Here is a 5,070-nt window from a genome sequence, read left to right on the forward strand (position 1 = left end):
AACAATAACAATATTGTTTCAAAATAGGCTTCTCTGTCAAGACAGTGAAGTCCAGAGTGCAGACACCGTTTGTAAACAACTTGAAATTCACTCGGAACCTTCTGCTTTTAACAAATAAATTTTAAGGATTTAGGAAGACAATTATATCACTTCTGAATCCCGTTAATAGTCAGTTAATACGCCTAATTGTAATTTCATAATATGGCCGCACGGATAAATCGTGGTGCTTGGGTAAAGGTTTCTTTGTTATTCTTTTTAAAAACTTGCATTAAAATATATCGACCTTGGGCTAATTTTGTTAGCATATAATAATATCCTCTTCTACTATGCATTTTATCTTTTTGATCTTTTTATACCCATTTTAGTTTGTGTTCTGCTTAGCACTATGTTGAAATTGTTGATTCCCGTAAAACAAATCATCAAATAAAAGATATAATCAGCCCGAGCAATATATAGTAGGCCTATTATACTACAAATAATGATTTTTTTAAATCGTTGCTCTCTTTAACTTTACCATCCCATAATTCTCCGTTTTTCTTTCATGTCCGATCTATATACATGGCTTAATCGACCAATGATGACTTTAGTTTTCAGAAACACGGACCCTAGTTAAGGATTTACTGGAACGTGTCGGCCGTGTGTGCATTATTGAGTGAACACACTTCCTTAGTACACCCTTATACTCACTGCCATATGTAGCGTAATGGACATCGATCTTACTCTATAAAGGCTATTTTTAGATTTCGCTTCTCTGTTTTGAAATGAAGCATATCATTTATATATAATGTATATATTGACCTATATCATTTATATATATATATAGCCCTTCGTTGAAGGGCTATGCTTGATACGATAATATCATATTCTATTCCCCTCTGAGCAGTTATTATTTATTTATTTGTTTATATATAGGCCTATATACCTATATATATATATATATATATATATATATATATATTATTTATACAGAATAATATACATATAAATATATTACGCCTATTATTAATGTATTGATAATTTTTGTCCAGAGATTATGTATAGGCCTATATAAATATTTGTTCAACTTATATTTATGTATAATAATGTTTATGTCATCGTCATAAGGTTCAAATAGATAGGCCTATATTATGAAATATAATACATGCCTACTTATAAGTACAATAGTAGTAAAATAATAAACATTGTTGATCTAATCTAATCTAATCTAATCTAATCTAATCTAATCATATTTATTTATATAGCGCCTTTCTTTGCAGATACGAAGCGCTTCTGTACCTGGTCATTGGATCCACATGCTAAGTGTTGCTGCTGTATTCAGCGCAGGAGCAAGCAACCCCACCAGGTACCCATTTATACTCCTGGGTGGAGAGAAGCAATGCAGATAAAGTGTCTTGCTCAAGGACTGCTCAAGGACACAAGCGAAATACACAGCGAGGGATTGAAACCCCGCCCTCGAGGTTGGGAAACCAAACCTTTCACGCTGCGCCAATAATAATTATTAAAGCGCCAATATCAAAAATCAAAGGCGCTGTACGTGCTTGTTAAAAGGTATGTTTTAAGTTTGGTCTTGAAAATAGCAAAATAGCAATTCGGCAATGTGTTTAGGTGGGGGAGGGTGTGTGAGCTCCAAAGAGCGGCAGCTGAAACTATAAATGATCTGTGGCCATAGGATTTGTGCTAACTCAAATTTAATGTAATTTAATTATTTTCAAATACTCCACAAAATTCTCAGAGCTACTGTACTCTCTTTAATTTTTATTTACAAACCCATAATACACTGAGAATAATTCTATCCTAATTTATCCCATAATAAACTAATTCTAGGGAAGAAAATAAAAAATACAGTTTGTTTATTTAACTTTCCACTTATTTCAACTGTGTAATTGCCTGTGATCGGCTCATTTACGGCGCAAACAAAAACTGGCGATTGAAGTTACAGATTGTGTTTGTTTTTATAGGATCCAAGTGCGTCTTTGTGTAGTCGGGCTCAGTGCTGAGGAGGTTGGAAAGGTGATTGCTCCGTCATTCATTACCATTTATAGGCCTAGACATTATATTGTAGGTCTATATATCTCTGTCTAAGAAGATATCGGTCCCACGAAAGGCGGAAAGAAAGTAACATGATCATGCGCCTCGAATTAAAACTTTATACAATGTGTTTACTATACCGGCTAGAATTCGAATATGCATAATCTTGATTAGGGTGACCAAACTGCGAGCTTTTGGTTAACCATCATTTATATTGTATTATTATATTCAGTTATCTCATTGGTGAATAAACTTGGAATTGAAAACTTGAACTTGTTAGGGTTGGAGTGCGCCCACATTAATCATCACACAAATGTTGTGTAAACGAATAGGAGTTAATTGTTTATTCACAATAACAAGTGATATACTTAATGTAAGACGCACCTCATTTTGAATTACCTCGTTTTTAATTGGCTAGTTATAACTTTGATTTTAATCTGATTGGTCGGTTTTTATTTGCTTTCTGTTATGCTTCTGTAAATATTGTAAACATAGTATGGATGGATGAGATTTTCTCATCAGTATTCTTGAAAATGATCAAAAAGATCGAAACGTTGAATTTTAAAATGTCTCTGTCTTCGTTTTATTTAAGGCTACATATCTACCCCCTACTTTCTTAATTTAAAAGCGTAAATTTCATTCTAGAAGGGTACCTACAGTGATCACTCCGGTTTCACTCTTTTTCGAGTGACGATTCATTCTTAAATGTGTGAATTTCATTCTTAAAATAGTGAAAATTAGTAAAGTTCTCCCTTTCCACTCTATCTATTTCGTTCAATTAGAGTGACCGTAACACACTTTCACACTTCTTCATTTATAAAGTAGGCCTATACTTTATTGTAATCTACTGTACCACCGATTCTCTATTCTTTCAATAATGTATAAGGTGTCTCTGTGGTTTTTTTTTTATTATTCAATAATAGTTCAGGAGACCATCCGTTCACAGAACAAAAAGATTTGTATTCACATTGAGTATTTAAAGGGTAAAATATGCATATTACTGTTATTCTAAAGGCCTTATATTGTATAGGCCTTCCCGATAGGCCTTATAATATACGGTAACTAAGGAGATCAATGATAATGATATAACTTACGTTTACATCATAGATTTTGATTATAGTATCCACCGAGATTCAATTATCTTTTCCCACAGAATATTTGTTTTCCAATATTGTGATGGTAAGTGTATAATCATCTATTATCACACGTGAAGGTGTGTCTTCATACCAAAGCTGCTATTCTATTAATCTAGTTACGGTAACATAATTCTGAATTGGTTCGTGATAAAATCGGCGTCTACATGAAAACTGTTTGCTATTCGAGATTTGTAGGTAGGCCTATGTTTTCTGAATCGATCTTCCATTCTTCCTTCCGTTCCTCCGTAATAAAATCTTCTCACATTTACAAATAATGGCATCAATAAAGACCTGTCCGCACTGTTGTATGCCCATATATAGTCATGATGTGCCTATTTTTGGTCATGATGTGATGTCATCATGACTATATTTAGGCATGTCACATGTTTTTGTAAAATAAAATTTGATAGTCTGGGCAGAGGGCTCAAGATTATCAATGTGTTTGAAAAATTGTCCGAAACTGTCAGCTGTTCACAGATAGAAGGCCTACAGTAGTTATAAAATGGTTTACTTTGAATAGTCAACATTTGTACATTAACTAAGATTAGAACCGCTTTAAGGCCTGTTTATACTTAACGATAACGATAACGATAAAAAAGGTAAAAAGCGATTGTTCATATAAAAAACAAAAGAAATATGAGAAATTTTCACACTAGGACGATTCGATAACGATTTATCGTGTATACGATAACAAAATATTTCAACAAATCAAGTCGGATGACGTCATAATCATGGAAAAACGATAAAACAGTTGCTACTACTACGATTTTAATGTTTCCATGATTATGACGTCATCTGATTTGATTTGTCGAAATATGTTGTTATCGCATAACTGATAAATTGTTCGTTGTAGTGTAAAAAAAATCTCTTATTTCTTTTATTTTCTATATGAACAATAGCTTTTTAGCTTTTTTATCCTTATCGTTATCGTTGAAGTATAAACAGGCCTTTATCCTCGGTGTTTTTGTCTCTTCAGATGTACCGTGGCAAGTAGTGGATAGTTAGATTTGTGGCAAGACTTGTTTTTAATTCTTCAACGAAAATGGACCTTTTTAATTGAAAAAAAGAAGGTTGGATTCGAACGTGCTACCACCGCTTCGTTGTGAACTTGATACGAATAACTTCGCATGTTCCTATTTTTGAGCGCTGTTATTAATATTTATCTATAATCTTATATTGTATATTTAAATCTTTGTTTATACAGCAGGCCTATGATATATTAATATAAAGCATATAGGTGAATGCTTTAAGTGTATATATTTACATTATATTACTTTTCATAGTAATAACGTGTTCATTACCGGTACAGTACGGTATATCCTATTAAATAGATCGTTACATTTTATTTTATTACAATATTTAGTCATCCTATGTAAAATAATATAATATTTCTTTGTTTATGATATATTGTGTTTTAAATAAACCCTACTCTATACTCATTTCAGAGTCATTTGTATACGTCTGATGTTCCTTAATTCAAAATGATTATATGGTGATCATCTCCTACATGAGCTAATCACGGACGGTTCCCATAGCTCTCTTCTCTATTGCCAACACCATTACATTCAGCTATTCAATTCATTATCAGGATCAAATTGATTTCATTTTTTATAAATAGTGATATATGACCTAATTAAAGTTGATGCACAATTACTCATTCCAGTAATATAATTTTTGAATACTGAGCATATACACATCTGCTAATAATACTTCTGCGCCTCCTCCTCCTTCTTTATATACGTATATATGCCTATATAATATATATAGGCATATATATAGGCCTATGAATACGTTATATATTATTACTATGAAAAGTAAATTAATGTATAATACATACATAAATATATACACTTAAAGCATTGACCTATAGGCTTATACATTATTATATATTAGGCCTACTCTATAA

At 32.1% G+C, this 5,070-nt stretch overlaps 1 long non-coding RNA gene across 1 annotated transcript; it reads left to right on the top strand.

Annotated features, from left to right (window-relative positions):
- Positions 1-1,997: 1,997 nt before the first annotated feature.
- Positions 1,998-4,873, top strand: LOC117104609. The gene is made up of 3 exons (XR_004444789.1): positions 1,998-2,010; positions 3,182-3,207; positions 4,141-4,873. It is a non-coding gene; the product is annotated as an uncharacterized LOC117104609 (long non-coding RNA).
- The last annotated feature ends 197 nt before the right edge of the window (positions 4,874-5,070 follow it).

The sequence above is a fragment of the Anneissia japonica genome, unplaced genomic scaffold (genome assembly GCF_011630105.1).
Source record: "Anneissia japonica isolate Jap-2015-1 unplaced genomic scaffold, ASM1163010v1 scaffold287712_len2945570_cov188, whole genome shotgun sequence".
In the NCBI taxonomy this organism is placed as follows: domain Eukaryota; kingdom Metazoa; phylum Echinodermata; class Crinoidea; order Comatulida; family Comatulidae; genus Anneissia; species Anneissia japonica.